The 26,499-nt window shown below is 42.2% G+C and overlaps 1 protein-coding gene across 1 annotated transcript in view; it reads left to right on the top strand.

Moving 5' to 3' along the window:
- LOC142596567 (microtubule-associated serine/threonine-protein kinase 4-like) overlaps positions 1-26,499 on the top strand; it is a 166,428-nt gene that overhangs the window by 5,479 nt on the left and 134,450 nt on the right.

Genomic DNA, 26,499 nt, shown 5'->3' with positions numbered 1-26,499 from the left:
GGCTTTACTTTTAAGTGAGGTTACCTTTAAACAAATGGACCTGAAATTGATGCAATTTTCTGCAATTTCTAGGTCTGGCTCTCACTCAGAACGGAATGTTAACTTTTACTTTTGTATTAACTTCAGTGTTGCAAGAATATATTTGCTCTTGCAAATTAATTGCCTTGGCAATTAATTCTCCCTGTTAAAGGAGAAGAGCCTATTTTTCATTCAGCAATTTGCTGTTCTATTACTGCAGAGACTGCCTCTCTATTTACCAAGGAAAGGGATAATGTAACTTGAACAAGATGGCTAAATCCTATCGGGGGGGGGGGGGGGGGGGGGGGGAGGGAGAGAGAGAGAGGGAGAGGGAGAGAGAGAGAGAGTGTCAGTGCTGCAGCTGCTGCTGCAGAATACCAGGAATAAATTACTTGACGTGCAGAACTGAAGGCGCCGTTTGCTTCACAAAATCAGCACAGCATGCACTGCCACTAACCTTAGAGAGGCAGCCAACAGCTTTTCGTGACAGCTAGAGGAGGAAGGACCCAAACTTGTGATCCTCCCCCCGCCCCCAAGAGATCATTAGTCCATTCCTTTATAGTGGTTCATTTTGGCTCTGCCATCACCATAATGCTGCTGGTGAATGTATGTCATGGTTACAATAGAGTGTGGTAACACGTAACAGCAATGAAAGCCCAGCGGGAAAGGCTACAAATTCCAGGACTGACCTTGGAGTAAGTATTGTCTGTCTCTAATATTTTAATGGCTTCTGCACAATACTGGCTTTCATGCAACCGAGAGCTTTTTAACATGTATTTGTGCTGACAGTCTGGGAGCACTGCAGCTCCAGGTTGAAGGAATATGTTTTAAATTCACTGCAGGTGGTTTCAGCAAATGTGTGAGCCTAGAGCCGGGATATTGCAGTACACTTGGAAAGAAAGCATTTCTGCATATTTAAACTTACTGAATTTCAGTGCATGGAGCATCCTGTCAGCTTGTAGAGGAAGAATCTGTCAGTAGGCCATGGTGTCTGTCTTTCTCTCCAGCTCTTTGTTACTGTTTGTTTATCCCAGTGCTGCCTTTTAGAAATGCCCCTATCTCTGCTGAATAATAGAGAGCACTGCACAGCACAGAAATGCTGTTCGAGAAAATTCATCAAGAACAAGCCATGTTTTACATACGTAACTACACTAATGAACTGTATTGACATTCTGGAGGATTCCTGATAGTCTCTGCAGTAAGTATGTTTATCTAATTTAGCAGTATGTTTACTTGGTACTTGCTTAAAGCCGATTAACTCATTTGCGTGCTTTCAGCTATTTAGAGAAGTAACCACATGAAAATATGTAATTTTAATATATAGTGATAGTAAGTATAGTCTTTTATTCATAAATTCCAGCATATGTTTACCCAAGATTTGTTAGTCAGAGCCAAATATTTATTTCTATACATACATACCCACAGTCTACGTTGACATGTCAGGCATGTATATATGCATGTTGCAGACACCATGAGAATTTGCTGACTTTATCTAGGTGAATAGATATGGTTATTTCAGATCCTTTAGTATTCCCTGGGACTTCCCCATTCTTGCTGGAGCAAAAAACCTGAATGCTGCAGATGCCTGTGGTAAAGTTATTTAGCTATGAAAGGTATTCTCTCTGACATCTGCCATGTTTTAAAGAGGGCTATAGGTAAATGTGCAGTGTAGAAAATTTATTCTAATAGTCATATGAAGGTGACAGAGCACTTTATTCCAAAGAACAAGTGTAGATGTTATAGTGGGTTCCCCAGAACTATGCTTGTGAAATGTCAGAGAGAAATTCTGCATTTCAATCTGGCATCTTTTGCTGAGAGCAGTGTCCGTTAGCTGTGAGCAGACTAAGCTCTAGATATTAAAAAATAAATCAAATATGAAAATATCAAATATCGAAAAGAAAATCAAATATGTCTGTGCAATCCGAAAAATGTTTTACTTAACCAGCTGTTGGTCTTAAATATTTTATGGAAAAAAAATATAGGGTAATCCATATTTTGAGACCTAGTATGGAGATTCAAGATATTAATGCATAACTCTGCATTGCTCTGACTTTTTTTTGATCAGGAATGTATCTGCTATTGAAATTTTATAGTTTGTTTCCTGTGATCATACCTCAAATGGTGTTCTGTCATGTCCAAAGTTTAAGGTGAGTTTAGAAGTGAGGGTGATTCATGAAACCCATTGTTATTTTTTGCTTACCTGAGAGGCAGTATTATGCTCAGTGATGTCAGATGCCAGAAGAGTTGAGTGTCCAAGATGAACATCCATTTAGAAGAACATAAAGTCATGTATAGTAGTAGGTCAGTAGCGTTGTTTCTTCTTGGGGACTAGGAGGATTTTAAGCCTTATTTCTAATACGGTAATGTTTTAGATGAGCCCTAAGCAGCCACATACAACATCCTTCTCATTCTCTTTTTTCTCCTACTACTACCCAGTTCATACAAAAGAATATTTTTTTTCTGTACTTGTCAGAAAGGTGGTAGTTCTTATGAGATCAGAAAATCATTAATTGATCCAAAAAATACTACGTAACACTTGCTATTATGGTAAAATTATCATTAAAATAATTGAAGGATGTTTCTGATACAGAAAAAAATGTTTTGTCTTCTTTATTATTACTGCAGAAAATTAAATTGCAAGCCAGGCCTCTCACAGGTGTGAGTTACTGAGATTCTGCTACTTAGGGAAAGTAGTTTTTAGAATGAGTTACTAATCAGTTATCGATGCCTCATGTATTAAAAAAAATAATTTTAGTTTTGATCAAAGGTTTCACTTGATACTGTGAGGATGAAGGAAACGTAGAGAACTATCACCTTGTTAAATTACATAATAAGGTGCATTTGTGCCTATTTGGTACCGCCTCTTGAACGTAGCATGGCAGAAGTTGCTTGGATGTGTTATTCTGCTTCAGCATACTTTAAAGTTAAAAACAAACTGATACTTAAAAGTCTTTATCAATGACAAATATGGATTATCAGTTAACCTCAGGGAAAAAGTGGGAATGAGAAATTAAGTGGAATGGAATTATGAAGTCATGCCAACCATACTTTAAAAAAAAAAAATAAAGCTCTGAGGCCAGTGTCATGTAGGTGACATAGAAGTCAGCGAGTAAGTAGCGGACGTTCCTCCTTTCTTTAGAGCTTCAGTTGTTAAAACATCTGCCGTAGAAGTAAAATACCTTTTTCCAGACTAAACCAGTTCTTTTTACTTTTTCTTTTGTCTAATCTGTCAGAGATATTTCAGTTTAATTCAGAGCTAGATAACTTTTACGTATTTATTTTTGCTGCATCTGTCCTTCTATTGAAATTTCTGAAACCAATTTCAGTAATTATAAAATGTGGACTCTTGTTCAGTTCCAGCAATTATATAATCTACTTGCACCTGTGGAAATGTCAAACTTGGTCACAGAATTTTCATAAAACTCACTTATGCATTACAGTGAAGCAGCTGATTTCCTTGGATAACAGCAAAATAAGAGTGTGACCAGCCAAGAATTTAAGAGAAACACTAGTTAAAACTACTGATGCTTAGGGGCTTAATCAAACAGATTTCAAGAAAGTTAATAACTGTTTTGTAAGAAAGTTTTTATGAATGACAAATACGGGTTATCAGCTAACCTCAGGGAAAAAGTGGGAAAGAGAAATTAAGTGGAATGGAGTTATGAAATTATGCCAACCATACTTTTAAAAAAAAATAAAAGCTCTGAGGCCAGTGTCATGTAGGTGGACAAAACTGGAATTTGATTGACAGTTTCTGTGTGCACGTATATATGTATGCTTACATACAGATAGATAGATATATTGATTAAAAAAAATTGTCTATGTAATATGTGACCTGTGATAAGGAAAAGCACCCAAAGGAAAGTGAAATACATTGACTGTACAATCCTAACTGTCTCCCAACAGCTGCCTCTGAGTTTTATCTCCCTAATTGCATAAGCTTCCTTGTGGCTTGAAAGACACAACTATCAAAGACAGTCAAGGAAATTAATTTTGAGTGACTGTGAGGAACTGAAAAATAACAACACAAAAGCCCCCAAGCACCCCAAAACATGTAAGAAAGATTGCTGCTTACTTTGTGGTATGTATGTATATATATCTTAGGACCTGTGTGTATGTTTATGCATGCAGCTTTGCCACTCTTTTCATAGAATCATAGAATGGTTTGGGTTGGAAGGGACCTTTAAAGGTCATCTAGTCCACCCCTCTGCAATGAGCAGGAACATCTTCAACTAGATCAGGGTGCTCAGAGCCCCATCCAACCTGACCTTGAACGTTTCCAGGGATGGGACATCTACAACCTCTCTGGGCAACCTGTTCCAGTGCTTCACCACCCTCATCATAAAAAATTTTCTTCCTTGTATCTAGTCCGAATCTACCCTCTTTTAGTTTAAAACCATTACCCCTTGTCCTATCGCAACAGGATCTACTAAAAAGTCTGTCCCCATCTTTCTTATAAGCCCCCTTTAAGTACTGAAAGGCTGCAATAAAGTCTCCCCAGAGCCTTCTCTTCTCCAGGCTGAACAACCCCCAACTCTCTCAGCCTTTCCTCATAGGAGAGGTGCTCCATCCCTCTGATCATTTTTGTGGCCCTCCTCTGGACCCACTCCAACAGGTCCATGTCTTTCTTGTACTGAGGACTCCAGAGCTGGACACAGTACTCCAGGTGGGGTGTCACCAGAGCAGAGTAGAGGGGCAGAATCCCCTCCCTCGACCTGCTGGCCACGCTTCTTTTGATGCAACCCAGGATACTGTTGGCTTTCTGGGCTGCAAGCGCACATTGACAGCTCATGTCCAGTGAGCTTGTGAGCAAAGACCCTCTTCCCCCTTTGAGAAAGGTGAATCCCATCCAATACCAGCAGGCCTGGTGCAGTGTAGACCATCCTGTTATCGAAAACCCAAACATTCTGGCAGTGACTCCAGCCACAGAGCCATGTATCAATAGACTGGGTCCGTCTGTTTCTTGCAGTGTCACTGCCTGCAACTGGAAGGAGAGTGAAAAAAAAAACCTGTGCCCTGGATCCCCTTACCAACCATCCCAAGGCCCTGAAGTCTCTTTTGATTGCCATTGGACTACGTGTTGCGGCTTCATCACCACCCACATGGAAGAGCAGTAATGGGTAATAGTCCAAGGGCCGTACCAGGCTAGAAAGTTTCCTAGTGATGTCCTTAACCCGGGCCCCAGGGAGGCAGCAGACTTCCCTATGAGGAGGATCTGTCCAGCATATTGGACCCTCTGTTCCCCTCAGAAGGGAGTTGCACACAACTATAACCTGTCTTTTTTTCCTTGTGGAGGTGGTCATGATACGGGGGGTAGGCCTTTCTGACCTTGGCAACACGTCTGGTGTAGATGGACCATCATCCACATCATCAGTTGACTGACCTTCCACATCCAGAGCCTCATACCTGTTGTAGAGAGGCACCGGGGAAGGCAAGGTAGGCAGGGAGGAGGTTCGCCTGCCACCCCGAGCGTAGACTTGCCTCAATTCACTGCTTTCCTTTAAGTTACTGCCTTCTGCCTGGCAGGGGGAGGATACAGGATCCCCTTGATCTTGTGTTTTTTCTGGTTGATGTTCCTGTTTCTGTCTCAGGGAGGGAATTTCATCGAATGTATTTTTGCAGAAGGGCACTATTGTGCTTGAAAGTGCTCATGTCAAGGTACATCATTTTCAAAGTGCAGAGATTCAAACTCTGCAGTCTGGTGTTTATCAGGAGAAATTATAAGTGCCTTAAGTTACAATAATGTGCAATATTCCATTAAAATTATTACAGGAGAAAACCTGATACCTTTAGAGAACTTTCTGCAGAGCATGTATCAACAGTTACACCTAAATGTGAGCAATGAGTTCTTCATTGGGCAAACCAGTGTTGAGCTGGAAATTTGTATTGCTGTAGCTCTCTTCTGTAGATACTTTGCTGCTGCTGTTTATATTTGTGTAGAGATGATGAAAACAAGTTAACCTCAGATGAGTGTTTTGCTAAGTACCATTGTTACATTGAAAATATAGAGATTTAGATCAGTTTGTTCTTTAGAGTGTCTGCTTCTATAGCCGTTGCTCACATATCTTCTGTTAGCAGGAATTTCTACTGCAAATTAGTGTGCGCTGATAGAAGACTCCATCTGATGGCCGCTTAAGGAATTCATTGTGCCTGGACAAAGGGATGTGGGGCAAAGTTGCCCCCAGGGAAGTCCTTGTTGCTTGTCTTTGTGGTGTGTTGACCTTTGGCAGGAAGTGGAGGGGGCAAAGTGGATAAGCAAGAAGGCTTGTGAGGCAGGACTGGCAGGAGCTAGCCCTTTTTGTCTCCAGACCTGGATAGCTTGGGTGGTGCAGTCTGTACTGTGGATATGGCTTATGCTTAGCTATGAATCCACCTGTTACCTATAATTTAAAATAACTCCCGAAACACATGAAGTATGTTTAGAGAGGAGACATTGTTTTATTCTGCGCAGGGTGCAAGGTGGAATGTTTCCACAAATCAAGCACACCTACTGAAGTTCAATTTGACATTTATACATGACAGTTAACACACCACGCCTATCTAATACATAATCATTGAACTGACTGAGCATCCTCTTCTTCCATTGGTCTGTATCTTTTCCGCTTAATTTTAAAGCTAGAGTGTGATTTTAATTCACTGTGCATGCTCAAAAGGGGTGGGGGGGTAGTCCTTTTGTCCCTCAGTTGAGTCGGTGGTTGTGATCTCCCCCTGCCGGAATTACCTTTCCCCCAGTTACCATGCTTCAGCAATTGTCCCAGATTTTCAGTGCCTTCTGGGGCAAGATGTTGCCTTTTATCACTGCTGACCTCACATTTGTGGCCTTCCCTTATCTTTACAGCCTTCTTTGTAGCAGGATGTTCCCATTGTCAGTCCTTGAAGTTCTACAGATTTGTATTCTTTTGAGGAGGTACTCGTTAGTGAGGCATGCATTGCTAATACCCTCTTATCTGGCCTACGCATTATTTACTACCTTGAATATTCTAAAATTCTCCTGTGTTAGTTTCCACTCCTAACTGTGATCCTTTCTTAACTACTAATAACTCCTGCACTATTTCCATTTAATCCAAAAAATATATATACGTTTGAGGTAACACACCTATTCATAAAGTTCCACTTCCATTACATATGCATCAGATGCTTTTATTACTCTTTGCCTGTATGTTAGAGCCATAGAGTTATTTTGCTGATCTAAATTATATCTTAAAAAAAAAAAAGTAACTTTCTTCTGTTGGCTTAGTTGCATCCTTGTTTAGAGTTTTTCAGGCATAGGAGCAAAAAAATTTGGTATTGAAAGGGCTAAACCTCTGACAAGGCTGTGGATGTCATCTACCTGGACTTTAGCAAAGCCTTTGACACCGTCTCCCACAATATTCTCCTTGGGAAGCTGGCAGCCCATGGCTTGGACGGGCGTACTCTTCGCTGGGTAAAAAACTGGTTGGGTGGCCGAGCCCAGAGAGTAGTGGTAAATGGAGTTAAGTCCAGGTGGCAGCTGGTCACGAGCGGTGTTCCCCAGGGCTCTGTTTTGGGGCCAGCCTTCTTTAATATTTTTATCGATGATCTGGATGAGGGGATTGAGTGCACCCTCAGTAAGTTTGCAGATGAGGCCAGACTGGGTGGGAGTGTCTGTCTGCTGGAGGGTAGGATGGCCCTGCAGAGGGACCTGGACAGGCTGGATCGATGGGCCGAGGCCAGCTGTATGAGGTTTAACAAGGCCAAGTGCCAGGCCCTGCACTTGGGTCGCAACAACCCCATGCAACACTACAGGCTTGGGGAAGAGTGGCTGGAAAGCTGACTGGCCAAAAAGGACCTGGGGGTGTTGGTGGACAGCTGGCTGAACATGAGCCAGCAGTGTGCCCAGGTGGCCAAGAAGGCCAACAGCATCCTGGCTTGTATCAGGAATAGTGTGGCCAGCAGGAGCAGGGAGGTGATTGTCCCCCTGTACTCGGCACTGGTGAGGCCGCACCTGGAATACTGTGTCCAGTTTTGGGCCCCTCACTGCAAGAAAGACATTGAGGTGCTGGAGCATGTCCAGAGAAGGGCAACGAAGCTGGTGAAGGGTCTGGAGCACAGGCCTTATGAGGAGCGGCTGAGGGAACTGGGGTTGTTTAGCCTGGAGAAGAGGAGGCTGAGGGGAGACCTTATTGCTCTCTACAACTCCCTGAAAGGAGGTTGTAGTGAGGTGGGTGTTGGTCTCTTCTCCCATGTAGTTAGCGATAGGACGAGAGGAAATGGGCTCAAGCTGCGCCAGGGGAGGTTTAGATTGGATATTAGGAAAAAATTCTTCACGAAAGGGTAGTCAAGCATTGGAACAGGCTGCCCAGAGAGGGTATGGAGTCACCATCCCTGGAAGTGTTCAAAAAACGGGTAGATGTGGCACTTGGGGACATGGTTTAGTCTAGTCTACCCTTGATTGGCTTAGAGTAGACTTGGTAGTGTAGGTTAATGGTTGGACTGGATGATCTTAAAGGTCTTTTCCAACCTAAACGATTCTATGATTCTATGACAATACCTGATTCAGATAGTTTTAGTTATCTGCTGAGAGAGATATTTCGAAGTATGTGACTCCTTGCCCGGCATGATTAAAAACAGACCTTGAGCAAGCTCGTTAGGCTTCCTGTGTAAAACACTGATAACATAGACTCAGGACCCCCGTGCTGAGATAAGCACTCAAGGAACTGGTTTTGTAACATTCCAAGGCCAAAGGACTGGTGAGCTAATTCAATGACCATATATGGACAAAGGAGGCCCAAAGTTCAACTAGTGGACAAGTGAAGAAGACTATCGGAGACCACCAGAGGACCCCCCAAGACCACCGAAGAGGACGACTATGCATGCAGATTTTACATTTGCATATGTTAATGAGTCTCATGTTTATGTAGATGAATTATCAGAAATCCTATATAATCTTTAGAAGTTTGCCAAATCGTGGGAGCACTCGTGGTGGAACGATCCCCAGTGCTGCCCAGCGCTGCAATAAAGGATGCCTGCTTAATAGTAACTTTGTTGCTATTGAGTTTTATTTCGGGAACTTTCTGAATACTCTGTTTCCTCCTATGGAGAGGTTCGGACTTTGAAGAATAGTATCCGCGAATTTTTGTATCAGTATCACAGTCAAGAATAACTGTTTTGATATCAGCAAACACCACAGTACAGTTAAACCATGTCAAATGCAGAGGGCTTTTCTGGAAGGAGTGGAAGCTGTGGGTAGAGTTGAGAAGAGGGTCTTACACTTTAGAGCCCTGAAATTGGAACCAGCTAGGTTTTTTTCTTCCATTTAATTTTCATTTCCATTTTATCCACTCATTTTCTTCAGCTTCATCTGAGTTTGAACTGAGCTGAAACTCTGCTTTGGACTTTCAAATGATTGTATCCTATACATTCATCTTGTACCTCTGTAATAAATGACAAAGCATTAATCATGAAAAGAAAACTAGTCACTTCTCCCTCTTAAATTATTTGGGAGATTACCACTATCTTAAATTTGGAAAACAGAGTAGATTAATTATTGTTGCCAGGTAATGAATCTCTCAATTCTAATATGGATGTCTTGTGCGCAAACGGATACTCTCCATAGCCCACGTTGGAGTCTTAAGATGTGTATGCATTAGCGTTAAGTGTTACTAGCACTCTTTCTGTATGCATTTCTGTGTTAAACTAGAACATGCTCAGTTAACTGTTTTTGTCCCTGGTGGCAGTATACTGTAGTCAGTATACTGCATGGTGCTCAGTAACCACATTTCTATCTTTCTGACAAACTAAGTAGATTCAAGTCCTTAACTTTCAGGGTTTTTCTACTGCTGTCATTGAGGGGATTTCTTTTCCTGCAAGTCTTATTTTTTTGATGTTTTGCTCATGCTATGGGTAGAAGTAAAAATCCTATCCCTGTCTCTTATAGCTCTGTGTTACTGTTTCTATTAGTGCCTTTTGTCACAGCAACACACTGGCAGAAGATTGTCTATTAAGCACCCCTAAGTTATTTTTCTTAACCGTGGCTTCCTAAGTGCAATGGCTGCTCTTAAGTTTCTAGATGAATGTTTAATGTTTAGTTAATGATTAATGACATTGCATTTGTCATTAAAATGCATTTTTGTTTAAAGGAGCAGAGATTACCAAGAGATCCAGGTTGCTTTGTATGCATCAAACTTCTTGTCCTCAATATTTATCGTTTCTTCAATGTTTCACCTTTGAACTTTCAGCAGTGACTTTAAATATAATTTCCTTATCACTGATGAAAATGCTGAATAACATCAAGCCAGGCGATAAAATTTTATGAACTCATAAAAGAATCTCCTTTGTACAAAGGAGATTCCTCCATTGACAAATTTTTTTGAGATCTGTTAATGAACTCTAAATCCACTTAATGTATGCTTTATTACTAGCTTATTGAGATTTTGATGAAAATTCTGAACAATGAATTCAAATACTTCACAAAGTCTGTGTGTCTGGCCAGGTCACTTGTGTATGACATGGGGGACAAGAGCCACCAGCTGTTGAATCCTCATCACATCTCTTGGGTTCCTTGTGATTGACGATGAAAAGCACATTTTTTGACACATTTTTTTGTATGCTTTAGGAGCTAACAGTTTTTGTAGCACGATCCTTTTCCTTCACAATCTTGCTTATTTCAGCCTCCACAAATTTTATGCAAGTCTGCTGCCCATTGTCTGTGCTTCCTTGTTTTAAAGTTGTGTTGGGCTAATATGAGGAGTAATGGCACGTGCAATGTGCTGTAGCCTTGTTGTCATCTTCCTGTTTCAGCACAGGGTCTTCTGCAGATGAGTCCTTTGTGCTGTGGAAAGCACAGGGCTGGTTTTGATGCAAACAACACATTCCTTGGCATTTTATTGCTGTTAGTTGTGTCCTTGGCTATCAGTATAGGCCATTCTGTTTGATCTTATTCAGTTGTTTCTTTTGGTGCTTTTACACACACATTTGCATCCCTACTTCATTTGTATTAATATTGTGCATGTCATCTCTTGACTCATGTTTTACTACTATATATGTCGGTTTTACACAGTGATGTCCTCTCTTTATTGTTTCTCACATCATGTACTAGAGAAGGGAACGATCTGTTTTAATATAATACATCATGTCCCTTTCCATTGAAAGATGTATATACTGCTTGAGGATATTTTGAAGTTTTGTGAAACCTTGTTACTGGTAAATGCATGCTCATCTCTGTGTGTGCATGCACACAATCTTTATGTATACATACAAAAAAGTCAGTCACTGATGACTTTTGTGTACTTTAAAACTATTATTTGTGTATTAATAGGACATATATTCATACAGCATTATCCCTTATATGTCGTGGTTTAGCCCCAGCCAGCAACTAAGCACCACGCAGCTGCTCGCTCACTCCCCCTGCCCCGATGGGATGGGGGAGAGAATCGGAGGAGTAAGAGTGAGAAACACTCCTGGGTTGAGATAAGAACAGTTTAATAATTGAAATAAAATAAAGTAAAATAATAATAATAACAATATAATAATAATAGTAATAATAATATACAAAGCAAGTGATGCACAATGCAATTGCTCACCACCCGCCGACCGATACCCAGACAGTTCCCGAGCAGCGGTCGCTGCTCCCCGGCCAACCCCCCCCAGTTTCTATACTGAGCATGACATCATGTGGTATGGAATAGCCCTTGGGGCAGTTTGGATCAACTATTCTAGCTGTGCCCCCTCCCAGTTTCTTGTGTACCTGGCAGAGCATGGGAAGCTGAAAAGTCCTTGATTAGCATAAGCAGTACTCAGCAACAACTAAAACATCAGTGTGTTATCAACATTCTTCTCCTATTAAATCCAAAACACAGCACTATGCCAGCTACTAGGAAGAAAATTAACTCTATCCCAGCCGAAACCAGGACACAGCTATACCAAAACCCCACCGGTACCCTTTTGGGTCCTTGAAATACCCTCTCCTGAGGTAGTCTATGCCAAGGATGCACGGAGCATCTGGGCCAGTCACAATGGGGTGCTTCTGCCACTCATTCCCAGTTAGGCTCACTTCAGCCTCCAGTACAGTGAGCTGTTGGGATCCCCCTGTCGCTCCAGAAATACAGATGGGTTCTGCCCCTCTATAGTTTGATGGCATTAGCGTGCACTGTGCACCAGTGTCCACTAGAGCCTTCTACTCCTGTGGGTCTGACGTTCCAGGCCATCGAATCCACACAGTCCAGTAAACCCGGTTGTCCCTTTCCTCCACCTGGCTGGAGGCAGGGCCCCTCTAACACTGGTCACAGTATTCGCTGTTCACTTCCTGTAAATGTGAATCAAAAGTCCCCTGATCAAGGTCGGAAGTAAAATTAGCCCTCTTACTCTGTCTCGGGAACTGCTCACTGGAAACCGGAGCTGCAATTTTCCTGGGAGAACCGCCTTTTGTAACAGTTTTTCCTTGCAACTCATGCACCCGTGCCTCTAAGGCTGAGGTGGGTTTTCCATCCCACTTCCTCATGTCCTCTCCATGATCACGCAGGTAAAACCACAGGGTGCCCCGTGGTGTGTATCCTCTATATCCTCTCTCTTGAACATAAGGACGTTGACTCCTAATGGCTGAGACACTGGTCCGTGCAGGTGGGGAGTAGGACAGATCTTCTCTGAGTTGATGGAAATCTCGGGACAGTTTTTCCACAGCCGAGACACAGGCCCGTAGGGAGGAAGAGATGCTTTCTTCGTATTCCCGGAGTCATCTAGCCACTTCATCCACCGTTGGTGCCTCGTCATCTTTCCAGGCCAGTATTGCCTGGGAGTTGGAATACGATGCTGGTGCGCTCCGTACCACCTTCCGCCACATGGATTGTGTGCACCTGACTTCATCTGGATCTTTGGGTAACTGCTCATCATTCAGGTCACTATAAATCACCTCCAGCACGCCTAATTCCCTCAGGTACTGGATACCCTTCTCTACGGTGGTCCATTTGCTTGGGCGGTATAAAACATCCTCCTTGAAGGGATACCTTTCCTTCACGCTTGACAGAAGTCGCCTCCAGAGGCTGAGCGGTTTTGCCCCTTTTCCAATTGCTTTGTCAATGCCCCCTTCCCTAGAAAGGGATCCCAGCTGCTTGGATTCCTTACCTTCTAAATCCAGGCTACTGGCCCCGTTATCCCAGCATCGGAGCAGCCAGGTGATTATGTGCTCGCCTGGATAACGACCGAAATCTTTTCACATATCTGGCAGCTCACTTAGGGATAGGGATCCGGTGGTCACCATCTCATTTATGGGTTCTTCCTCCTCTGGTTCTCGTGATGGCCCTGGTTCATCTTCATCCCTTACTAAACGAACTGATTTCCTCGTGTATTTTTTCTTCTGTATAGGGGCAACTGATACTGGCGCAGGTTGGTTCTCTGGTTTAGCCGCAGTGTCTGTCACTGGGGTTTGAGTAGCCGCAGTGCCCATGGCTGTGGTTTGAGTAGCCGCAGTGCTCGTGCCTGTGGCTGGAGTATCCGCAGTGCCTGGGGCAGGGGTTTGAGTAGCTGCAAGGCCTGTAGTGGGGGTTGGAGTAGCCGCAGGGCCTGTAGTGGGGGTTTGAGTAGCCACAGTGCTTGTTGTTTTGTCATCAGATCCAGAGACCTTCTGTTTCTTTTGAGGGTACTGATTAGTGTTGACCACGGCTCGATAGGCATGGGCCAGTCCCCAGCATGTTGCAATGATTTGTGTCTCTCTGGAGCTGCCAGGGTGACAACATACTTTTTCCAAATACTTTACTAATTCTTCAGGATTCTGCACTTGTTCAGGGGTGAAGTTCCAAAACACTGGAGGTGCCCACTGCCCTAGGTACTTGCCCATACTATCCCACACACCCTGCCACTCATTACTCTCCAGCCTTGGGGTAGATCTCTGGATGATATTCTTAAACTGCTTACTGACCTTTATCAAAACGGAAACAACATTCCCAAGAAGTATCAATAGAAGTATCTTAACTGCCCAGGGGTGTTCAAGATACAGGAAAGTTGTTGTAATGAAGGAGGAAACATCATACAAGAAAGCAGCAAAGGTGCCATTCTGTATTTCCTCCACAACAAGCCTCTCAGAGTAAGAAGTATAATTGCTAACTCTCTCCATGAGGTAGTACCCGCAGTACAGTAGTGACTTCTGTATGAAACCCAAATACCAAAGAATGCTCAAGGTCAGGGTTTTGATAAGGAGCCTCCCAAGCAAAAGATCATGAATCACTGCAGAGCATAGCACACTACACAAACTGACAACAAGCTTTAACGCGTGCTGCAAAAAAAAGAACATGGCGCAGATCAGATGAACTAATATCGTGACCGGCAACTGTTAACAGACTCCTTAATACACTCTGGTTAATCTGTTGTTATCTTAAACCCTTCGAGGCCCACGTTGGGCGCCAAAAAGGACTGTCGTGGTTTAGCCCCAGCCAGCAACTAAGCACCACGCAGCCGCTCACTCACTCCCCCTATCCCGATGGGATGGGGGAGAGAATCGGAGGAGTAAGAGTGAGAAACACTCCTGGGTTGAGATAAGAACAGTTTAATAATTGAAATAAAGTAAAATAGTAATGCTAATAGTAACAGTATAATAATGATAATAATAATAACAATATACAAAGCAAGTGATGCCCAATGCAATTGCTCACCACCCGCCGACCGATACTGGCCAACCCCCCCCAGTTTCTATACTGAGCATGACGTCACATGGTATGGAATAGCCCTTCGGTCAGTCTGGATCCACCACTCTGGCTGTGCCCCCTCCCAGCCTCCCGTGCCCCCGGCAGAGCATGGGAAGCTGAAAAGTCCCCGACCAGCACAAGCAGCACTCAGCAACAACCAAAAACACCAGCGTGTTATCAACATTCCTCTCCCACTAAATCCAAAACACAGCACCATGCCCACCACTAGGAAGAAAAGCAACTCTATCCCAGCCGAAACCAGGACAGTTACACAGGAGTAAACATCAATTAAAAGTTAAAAAAGGACTGCTTTTTACTATATTTGTGGTTTTTTTTTTTTTAATGTATGTTTTGGAGTGTGGTGATTAAAGAGCTTTACCTCTTCCTTTCTTTCAGCCCTCTGCATTCAGACCTTAATTCCTACATGCAAGAGAGAGGTAGATACAAATAGTTATTATCCCAATAGATGTTGAATATGTATAGAGAGAAGATAGTTATCCTAAAATTGGAGGGAATAAGAAATACACTTGTGCAGGATATCTTGTGCTTTCAAAACACATTGTCATTGAATATGTTTTGTTAAAAGTTAATCTGTTGGACTAAAGATCCCACTGCTTTCTGTGCTAGACAGTGAAGTGTTAATGTATCTTGGTAACTGTATTTCCTTTCATTCACAGTAAGGGTTGTGTGTTAAGGGGGATAGTCTTACAGTCTTACTGTCAAAGTGAATGCTTTGTTGGTTTTATTCTGGTTGGTTTACTGGGCCAATCTTTTTGTTTAAGCAGTTAATATATTTCAAGTTCTGCTCTACAATCTGAATGTTGGCAATGTTCAGTTTTCTCCAACAAGCCTTCATTTGTTTCTTAGTTTCAGCCAGACTAGTGAGGATTCATCTGGTCATATTCCTGTTTTTTGCTTAGTCTTTACCCTGAAAAATTTCAATTTTCTTAGAATTAAGTCAAGATCTTTATAATTTGACCAAAGGATCTTATTGTAGAAAACTTGGGGAAAACAAAATTGAGCGCGAGATAAAAAAGAAGCTTGGAAAAGTGCTGGAACATGCTGAAAGAAACTGTAATGTCTTTGCCATTGTGGTTAGTGTCTGCTGTTACAGAGTAGGAGACAGTCTTTGCCCTTCTTACCCAGAGAATCAAAAGGACAGTAGTCCAGACATGCCTTCATTAGCTGTGGTTGTTGGGACACATCACATGATGTGGGCACATTACACAGAGATTCAGTCTTCCCACTCCATTTGAATTTGGCTTACATCTGCTATTGATGTCTTACAGAGCCATTAAAGTTCTTGCTGTATTAGAAGTTGACTGATCCTTCTTAAATGTAAATTTTTAAGCACACAGGAGCTCACTCATGCAGTTGGTTAACAGTTGCCTCTTCTGCTGCACCTTTTGTTAGAGAGCTTCAAACTTCTGGTAGCAGTAAGCTACATACCTCCTTGTGTGGCTGCACATACTGATTGATGGGCTTGCTTCTGGCAGTTCTTTGTCAAAGCTGGAAAATGGTGGTCAGATAAGTGGATTCTAGGGTAGGTTCTCTGTGAATTTGTTACACACGTCAGTGTGCATGACTTGCAAAGTAGGAAACCTGAGTGGTAATGATTTAGTTATTAGACATGAAACTATTCAATATTTTGAGCCGCTGTGTTCAGAATATGAAGATACTGCTAACTGATTTATGTTGAACATTTTTAATGAAGCTTGTTAAATGTGTCGTACTAATTTAATGATGGTGTAAAACTGTTTAACGTTGCATGCAGTTCCTTTGTGTATATTGCCACATCTGTAGGCTGTAGAGGTGGATCAGGATGTCACAACATTTACATGTCCTTAAAAAAAGTAGTAGGAGGTAGATACATTGGAAGGAACACTGTGTTGGCATCAGGATAGATGTATACATGCCTTATTGTATTTCCCAAACTGAGAAAAACGATAAGTTCTGTTACCGTTGATTCAGCCTTATTCAACACATGTATCACATTCGGTGACAGCTTGTGGATCTTCTCTTGGTAACCTTTCAGAGGATTTTACCTCTGAACCTTCACAAATTCACTAACTGCAATAACTGTGAAATTTTAAAGCCCCCCCGAATATACAGAATTACTACATAAAATTTTGTCTAGGTATATGTCCTGGTTTCGGCTGGGATAGAGTTAATTTTCTTCCTAGTAGCAGGCATAGTGCTGTGTTTTGGATTTAGTAGGAGAAGAATGCTGATAACACACTGATGTTTTTAGTTGTTGCTAAGTACTGCTTATGCTAGTCAAGGACTTTTCAGCTTCCCATGCTCTGCCAGGTGCACAAGAAACTGGGAGGGGGCCCAGCCAGGATAGTTGACCCAAACTGACCAAAGGGCTATTCCATACCATATGACGTCATGCTCAGTATATAAACTGGGGGGGGTTGGCCAGGGAGCAGCGATCGCTGCTCGGGAACTGTCTGGGTATCGGTCGGCGGGTGGTGAGCAATTGCATTGGGCATCACTTGCTTTGTATATCATTATTATTATTATCATTATTATACTGTTACTATTATCATTACTATTTTACTTTATTTCAATTCTTAAACTGTTCTTATCTCAACCCAGGAGTGTTTCTCACTCTTACTCCTCCGATTCTCTCCCCCATCCCATCGGGGCAGGGGGAGTGAGTGAGCAGCTGCGTGGTGCTTAGTTGCTGGCTAGGGCTAAACCACGACAGCTATATATTGTTAAATTAAATGACACATATCTGTTACAAATAATTCTGCAGTGAGCAGGAACAGCTTTAACTAGATCAGGTTGCTCAGAGCCCCATCCAACCTGACCTTGAATGTTGCCAGGGATGGGGCATCTACCACCACTCTGGGCAACCTGTTCCAGTGTTTCACCACCCTCATCGGAAAAAAATTTCTTCCTTGTATCTAGTCCGAATCTACCCTCTTTTAGTTTAAAACCGTTACCCCTTGTGCTATCACAACAGGCCCTTCTTTCTTATAAGCCTATAAGCCTCTTTCTTAAGTATTGAAAAGCTGCAATAAGGTCTCCCCGGAGCCTTCTCTTCTCCAGGCTGAACAACCCCAACTCTCTCAGCCTGGCCTCATAGGAGAGGTGCTCCAGCCCTCGGATCATTTTGGTGGCCCTCTTCTGGACCCATTCCAACAGGTCCATGTCCTTCTTGTGCTGAGGGCCCCAGAGCTGGACGCAGTACTGCAGGTGAGGTCTCACCAGAGCAGAGTAGAGGGGCAGAATCACTTCCCTCGACCTGCTGGCGATGCGTCTTTTGATGCAGCCCAGGATAGGGTTGGCTTTCTGGGCTGCAAGCGCACATTGCCGGCTCATGTCCAGCTTTTCATCCACCAGTACCCCCAAGTCCTTCTCCGCAGGGCTGCTCTCAATCCCTTCATCCCCCAGCATGTATTTATATCGGGGGTTGCCCCATCCCAGGTGCAGGACCTTGCACTTGGCCTTGTTGAACCTCATGAGGTTCACAGAGGCCCACCTCTCCAGCTTGTCCAGGTCCCTCTGGATGACATCTCGTCCTTCTGGCATGTCAACCTCACCACTCAGCTTGGTGTCGTCTGCAAACTTGCTGAGGGTGCACTCGATCCCACTGTCTGTGTCATTGATGAAGATATTAAACGGTACTGGTCCCAATACGGACCCCTAAATAAGAATTTTTGGCTTATAAATATATATTTACAGATTTAATGTAGTTCAAACATAAGCATAATAATCTAGTCCTTGATGAAATGGAAGTTAGATACTGATGTTAGGAATAAAACAGACTTTTATGTTTCTACCAACAGATGCCTTGGTGTTTACCAGAATTGTTGTCAGAACAGTTTTCATAATGTAAATCAACACATGGCTTTTTTAATTCCCTTTTATAGAAACTGGTATGAGGATGCGTGAACGTTAACTCATTCATCTGACAGTGTTGTTCAGTGAGAAGTCATAATTAATGTCCTTTGTGATAATACTGTTAACCCTCTTGGAGTTAAATAATAAAAAGTATGTTGTGTACATTTGTTTTACAGATTTGTTTTTGCAGTGAGTCTAGGCCTGTCTAGCTTTTTCTTATGCCGTGGGTATGTTAAGGGAATTTCCATAAGTGCTGTAATAGTAGAAGTAAAGGCAGTCAGACAAATCCTATATGCTCTATTCACTGTCTATGAACACCCTACACAAAAGGATGATTATGTCACTTCACTGTACCATCAAGTCTTATCAGAACATCTTCATTTTGCTTCCCCCACGTAAAGGATAAAGAAAATATGTAACACATTTTGTAAGTAAGCCTGTATTTTTTTTCCTTACCTGAGGCTTGCTGATTGGGCTTCTTTCTTGGCCCTTCTGCCATGTTTTGATGATTGAACTGTTCTGTTTGGAGGCATCTGCTCTCATCTGTGACCTATGACTAATGAGAGAACATGAGTTCTGTTGGGAAATACACTTCTATCTGTTTTTTTTTCCTTCATGCTTGATTGTGTCTCACATGTGCTGTTCTGTCTTGCCAAATGTCAAAATATTATCATCTTTTGCAAGACTTTGATTTCTGTTGGCGGAATAAAATTTCAAAACCAAAAATGATGCTTCTTCCTATTTTTTCCAAGTTTGAAAATGAAGTTTCTTCACTTTTTTTCTTACATGTCTTCCTCAATCCTTAGAACAACAAACTGCTTCTTTTTCCTTTTCTGTAAAGGAAATATTTCAAAGGAAATACAAAACATACTAGAGTATTTGAATATGCTAGATTATTTTATTAAATATGCAAATTGTTTGTGTAGGTCAGACCTAAGCATTCAGCATTATCTATAAATTAATGCCTTTTAACCATCATGTGTTTCCTTTTTCTGATTCACAAATTATAAGCCAAGAAGAAACCAGTAGGATCACTTACTCTGACAGTCTACAGGAAGCAAGACAGAGTAATAGTGTTAGAGATTTAGTAATTTGGCTCTCCCAGTCAAGGTAATGTGAAAGATTGGCCAGCTTTCTTTTGATTCTTGTTCCTTAAGTTAGCTGTGTTTTACCAATACTAATTTATTGCTTATGCTATTGTCTCTCCCACTATCCTTAGTAATGGCCTCAGAGACATTGGGCCAGTCTTTTTATAAACATAAAAAATGTTCTGTATGTTCTTTGGGACTGTGACTGCCTAAATATCGTCCAAGGGTCAAAGATGGATATTAATAGAAGGAAACAATAATCTGAAGAGAAGGTCATCTATCCAAAGGACTGTCTGTGTTTTCTGCCTCAGTAGGTATGGAAAAATTGAAGGGACAATTAAGTCATACAGAGGGAGCAATAAAGTTGTGTTTTCTGAAAGGCACCTGCCTCGGGAAGCTGGCCTACAGGCCAACAGCACAGTGTGGCTTCTGTCTGCGCTGGGAGTGTTTGGCCCAGGTCTCTGTGGGAGTGTTGGGTGTGTGTTAGAGCATGGGTGGGGAGAGTCATGTTCTTATTTTCTATCTTGGGTGGGCCAGACGGTCTGAAAAGATGAAGTCTGTGGGAGTTGTATGAAGGAACCAGTCATGCTGAGGTGCTGTTGGAAGACTGTAGTGCAATAGGAGGGAGAATCATAGAATCATTTAGGTTGGAAAAGACCTTTAAGATCATCCAGTCCAACCATTAACCTAACACTATCCAGTCCACCACTAAAGCAATTAACAGTAGAGTAGCAATTTCATGTTTCCTTGCTTGGTGGCTGGATTATTTATAATGAAAGTAAAAACTAGGAATCATTAAGATTGGAAAGGACCTCTAAGATCATCAGTCCAATCATCAACCCAACACCACCATGCCCACTAAACCATGTCCCAAAGTGCCACATCTACCCGGTTTTTGAACACTTCCAGGGATGGTGACTCCACTACCTCTCTGGGCAGCCTGTTCCAATGCTTGACTACCCTTTCCATGAAGAAATTTTTCCTAATATCCAATCTAAACCTCCCCTGGCACAGCTTGAGCCCATTTCCTCTCGTCCTATCGCTACCTACTTGGGAGAAGAGACCAACACCCACCTCACTACAACCTCCTTTCAGGGAGTTGTAGAGAGCAATAAGGTCTCCCCTCAGCCTCCTCTTCTCCAGGCTAAACAACCCCAGTTCCCTCAGCCGCTCCTCATAAGGCCTGTGCTCCAGACCCTTCACCAGCTTCGTTGCCCTTCTCTGGACATGCTCCAGCACCTCAATGTCTTTCTTGCAGTGAGGGGCCCAAAACTGGACACAGTATTCCAGGTGCGGCCTCACCAGTGCCGAGTACAGGGGGACAATCACCTCCCTGCTCCTGCTGGCCACACTATTCCTGATACAAGCCAGGATGCTGTTGGCCTCCTTGGCCACCTGGGCACACTGCTGGCTCATGTTCAGCCAGCTGTCAACCAACACCCCCAGGTCCTTTTTGGCCAGTCAGCTTTCCAGCCACTCTTCCCCAAGCCTGCAGCGTTGCATGGGGTTGTTGTGACCCAAGTGCAGGACCTGTCACTTGGCGTTTTTGAACCTCATACAGTTGGCCTCGGCCCATCAATCCAGCCTGTCCAGGTCCCTCTGCAGGGCCATCCTACCCTCGAGCAGATCGACACTCCCACCCAGTCTGGCCTCATCTGCAAACTTACTGAGGGTGCACTTAATCCCCTCATCCAGATTGTTGATAAAGATGTTAAACAAGACTGGCCCCAAAACAGAAGTGTCCCATTGGTCTTGTTCATGTAGACTTTAAGAAATGATCCCTAGAGCTGCTCTCAGGTTTCATCTTATAGGTGAGTAGTTCAAGTAATGTGCATGCAGTATGGACAATCAGAAGACCAGGTTCGAGGAGAGCTAGAATATTAGATGTGGCAGGCACGCCCAATGCATGCTAGAAATCTAGCACCCTAATGAAATGAGACGTTGTTGAACACAGTTTTAGTACAGGGGTAATGTGTTTACATATATTATAACATCTGCCAGGTTTAAGATGATTTGGAGTCACATTTTAAGCATTATTCTTTTTTACATTGAGGTGTTTCTATTCTAATAAAAATATGCAGATTAAACATGCAGGTAATGATATAAAGTTATGACAGCTAGTATAAGTACCTTGTTTTATGGAAAAGCTCATATGAAAAACATTTTTTTTACTTATGGACATCGCTAGTGTCAGAGGAGGGATTAGAGTTTGAGAACTTCTGGCTTAGTGTTCTGTGTTATGCAGTGGCCTCTTTGGAGGCATAGTCACGTTGCACATAGTGCCACACAACCAAAAGTAAGGATGGAGGCACATTTTTCATTCTAGTTTTCATACACATTTACAAATATTTCACCTGAACAGTTTGTGCCATCAAAAATAATTTTTCTTATCTGCAAACTTTGTATTTTTACAAAACCGCTTTTCTGATAGATACCAAGATTATGTAAAAATAAATCTCAAACCATGAGTGGATGACTCCACTTATCACTAGACGATAGTCATCCTGAGGGCAAAGGCAGCAAATGCTATCAACACAACTATTCAAGATAAGTGAAGGCAAATATAGGACTTCCACTTCAAATACAGTAGAAATCCAAGTAGTTTAAAATATAATTCTTTATATTATGGTTTGGAACGAATGTGGTGCTTTATGTTCATATGGTAAGAAGTGTACAGTATCAGTTTTTTTTGTTTTCAAGTAATTTGTTTTTTAATTCTCATTATTTTATGAGAACAATTCCCATTAATCTACTGAATTCTTTATTTATTAATCAATGGATTCTTACAAGTCCTATGTCAAAAGTGAGGGCTACCGTTCCCTTGTAAAAATCTTACAGAACAAGGGAAACTGATGTGGAAGGTAGATTTGCTCCTGGCTTTATGACTAGGCTATGACTATGAGGGAACTGAAGTAGATTTTGGACCAGTTCCACTTTTTTTTCTTTTTCTTGAATCCTCTGATGGTGGTGTTCTCAAGGCATAAAACGTTTTCCAAACAAAAGCAAAGACTGCAGAAATGGTGGTTTTATCCTTTCTGTACATCACTTCTTCAGGCATACTTCTGCTGTGATGCAAATAGAAACCTTAAATTAGATAATGGGCTAATGGGCCAGATGAGTAGTGAGTTGATTACTCTTCCTGATGGCCAAGAATTGTAGCACATGCTTTTTCTGTCACCTTACCTCATCCACATCCTATTTTAACCTGTTGGAGATGTTTGTCTCGTCCATGTGTTATGCCTGGGTTTTTAGACTGTGTAAGAGCTTTCCAGCAGAAGATGTCATTTGTTGTGTTTGTATGATGTCTAGAACAATGAGGGCTCGTCATACTATTACATATATAAGGAGTAATAATGCTTCTCACCATTGGGCTCTTCTGCACATTGGACCAAGTGGTTTTGTTCTTGAGAGTAGAAAGTAGGGGTGGTTCTCATTTATGAACAGATCTTCTTTAGAAGTCTTGGAACAAAATTGACTCACTCCAGTTTTGCATAGTTTTTGCAAATTGACTCCATTGCAGCCTAAAGAAGGAAGGCTACAGTCTGAAATCATTGTACAGTTTTGAACAACAAAAAAATCCAGTCATTACTTAGTTTTAGATAAAATCTAGAGTAAGAACGTTTAAAATAAATATAAAATAAATTTATCATTTATTCCAAAGACTTTTTCAACCAAAAAGCACCATTGTATCTACCTATAGTGTCATAGTTGGGTTGGTTTTTTGTTGTTGGGAGGAATATGTTGCGTCAAGAGGGCTTTGGAAGGTACCCAATTTATCGTTATAAGTCCGGTCGCATTCAGTACACTGAACTATCACGATTACAGATGCACAAATAACATAGGCACCTTTCATCTAGTCGTGCTGCATGAACTACCACGGCCACACTTAAAGCATCTGGTCACGTTCAATGACCACTATCACGCTAGACCAATAAATCAAAGCAATTTATTAAAGCAACAGACACACAGGTTCTTTGGATTACCGGCGATAAATTCACTGACTGCAAGGCACATGCAAATACCAAAGCTTTGGACAATACAGATGCATCAAAAGACATAAAAGCAACTCTATAGAGGTTTCTAAGTTTCCCGGGGAGGCACTTGGTATAACCAAGTGTTAGATTCTTACCCAAAGGCGTCCTGATGGGGGGGAAGAGAGGCTCAGCCCATCGACTGATCCCAGAGGTCAGAGTAGTACACGATGGTATCTTCCCTAACATCCCCTCTCTCTTAGGCCAATTTATAGTATTTTTACCTTTCAGGTGGAGCTTGAGGGACTCTAGTCATACATACTTTTGTTACGATTGGTGTAAAACTTTCTTGCTTCATTTTAAAGGTATAGGCTCAGAAAAATTCAGAGCGCAGGCTCAGTGAGGAGTGGTCTCACCTTGGAGGTGGGTAGGTTTTGGGATGGAGGTGTGTTTTGGTATTATAATGATATTATAATGAGCAAAGTTTACCAAAAGGACAGCATTTTGTCAAAATCATGGCAGTTTGTCGGCTCAGGGTATCAATTATGCAGCTTATCGGTGCCGTGGTGCCCCTCCGAGTTCCCTTATCACAGAGCTTGGCCGTGGTGTCTCCACACCACTCCTCCCTCTGGGCAACTCCCCTTAGAGCCAGCGCACCAGGCTCCCCTGATGTTGCCGACATCCAAGGTTGCAGGCTTAGGGAACTCCTTGTGGGATAGATTCCTTGCATCCAGCTGCATTCCACCCGGAAAGCTTCTTCAATGCTGTGCCTTTCTTGAAATCGTAAATCTAAGTCTAATGTCTAAGTCACCTCCAGCAATCACTCCACATAATCCACCCCGTGACTATAGTCGCTCAAGCTTAACGATATTTGGAATGTATTGGGTGCATCACATATGTTTTTGTAGTGAGGATCGTCGAGTATATACACATCTGGTGGGGATACTAGATGAGACAAATGTTTCATCATAATCCAAAGCTTAAAATATAAAGCAATGGTTAAAATAAGACACGATACAGCAAGTATTAGTAAAACAACTACAGGGTGGAGCATCCTATTTAGAACTCCTGTTGCGTTTGGTGACCATCCAAATAGAGTGTCCCACCAGTGGTGTTCTCCGTCTTTCTTCACTCTTTCCAAGACATGGTATATCTCCTCAGCATCATGATGAACAGTGATGAGAGTTCTGTGTCCATTTTTCCAGATGTGTTTTAGCAGTTGGTCCAGGTCATTCTGTTGCAACAGTTTCCTCACCAATGTGAGATTCATTCCAATAGGAGTAGGTAGTAAATGTTGATACAATGTATAGTTAGATCGTAGCAGTTCATAAGATGTAACAGGAGCTGAATAATTGAAGTCACATCCTACAATTTTAGTAAAGTTACAAACACAAATATTTGAGTAATTGCTTATATCTACAGTAATGTCATCTACTAATAAAAAATCACAAAGGGTTCTCATACAAACACATCCTTTCCCAATATATACTAGTACAGTTTCAGGGGCTTCGTTGGGTTGTATTTCAAAATGACAAACATTTCGTTCAGTGTCAAGACAAATGTCTTGAGCTTTGATGGTATTATTACTCTCAGAAATGAATCCTTGCTGTTCACGTACAATGCATGCATTGACATGAACAGTTTGCCATTTGTTTCCATTTCGTTGGGCCCACACTTTATGCTCTAAAGGATAGAATATGGTACCATTGTGATTCAACCCTAACGTGATGATTGGGTATATGGTGTATACCGAAGCATCGTGTATTGTTAAAACAAAAGCGGTGACTTGCCATCAGTAGGGTTATAAGTGAAATTAACTGGATACCACCAGGACTGGAATTTTCTCTCAAATTCAGCTGCATTATCCCAAATGACTTTTCGGATTTCAGTGGGCAAGGTGCCTTCCTCACCTTCCCGTATGTCCTGGTTTCAGCTGGGATAGAGTTAATTTCCTTCCTAGTAGCAGGCACAGTGCTGTGGTTTGGATTTAGGATGAGAAGAATGCTGATCACACACTGATGTTTTAGTTGTTGCTAAGTACTGCTTATGCTAGTCAAGGACTTTTCAGCTTCCCATGCTCTGCCAGGTGCACAAGACACTGGGAGGGGGCACAGCCAGAATAGTTGATCCAAACTGCCCCAAGGGCTATTCCATAACATATGATGTCATGCTCAGTACAGAAACTGGGGGGGGTTGGCTGGGGGACAGCAATCGCTGCTCGGGAGCTGTCTGGGTATTGGTCGGCGGGTGGTGAGCAATTGCATTGTGCATCACTTGCTTTGTATATTATTATTATTATTATCATTATTATATTGTTACTATTATCATTACTATTTTACTTTATTTCAATTATTAAACTGTTCTTATCTCAACCCAGGAGTGTTTCTCACTCTTACTCCTCCGATTCTCTCCCCCATCCCATCGGGGTAGGGGGAGTGAGCGAGTGGCTGCGTGGTGCTTAGTTGCTGGCTGGGGCTAAACCACGACAGTCCTTTTTGGCGCCCAATGTGGGGCACGAAGGGTTTGAGATAATAACAGATTGACCAGAGTGTATTAAGGAGTCTGTTAACAGTTGCCGGTCACAATATTAGTTCATCTGATTTGCACCATGCTCCTTTTGTTGCTGTACATGTTAAAGATCGGTGTTGTTTTTTGCAGTTTGCTGTGCTCTGCAGTGATTAGTGATGTTTTGCCTGGGAGATTTGTTATTAAAACACTGACCTTGAGCAATATTTGGTATCTTGGGTTTGTACTGAAGCCATTACTGTACTTCGGGTATCACATTGTGGAGAGGATTAGCAATTATACCTCTTCCTCTGAGAGGTTTTTTGTGGAGGAAATACAGAATGGCACCTTCGCTACCTCCTTCTATGATGTTTCCTCCTTCATTACAATAAATTTTCAGTATCTTGAACATCCTTGGGTAGTTAAGAT

The sequence above is a fragment of the Pelecanus crispus genome, chromosome W (genome assembly GCF_030463565.1).
Source record: "Pelecanus crispus isolate bPelCri1 chromosome W, bPelCri1.pri, whole genome shotgun sequence".
Taxonomy (NCBI): domain Eukaryota; kingdom Metazoa; phylum Chordata; class Aves; order Pelecaniformes; family Pelecanidae; genus Pelecanus; species Pelecanus crispus.
The sequence above is the reverse complement of the archived record's forward strand: the minus strand, read 5'-3'. Positions and strand labels throughout refer to the sequence as shown.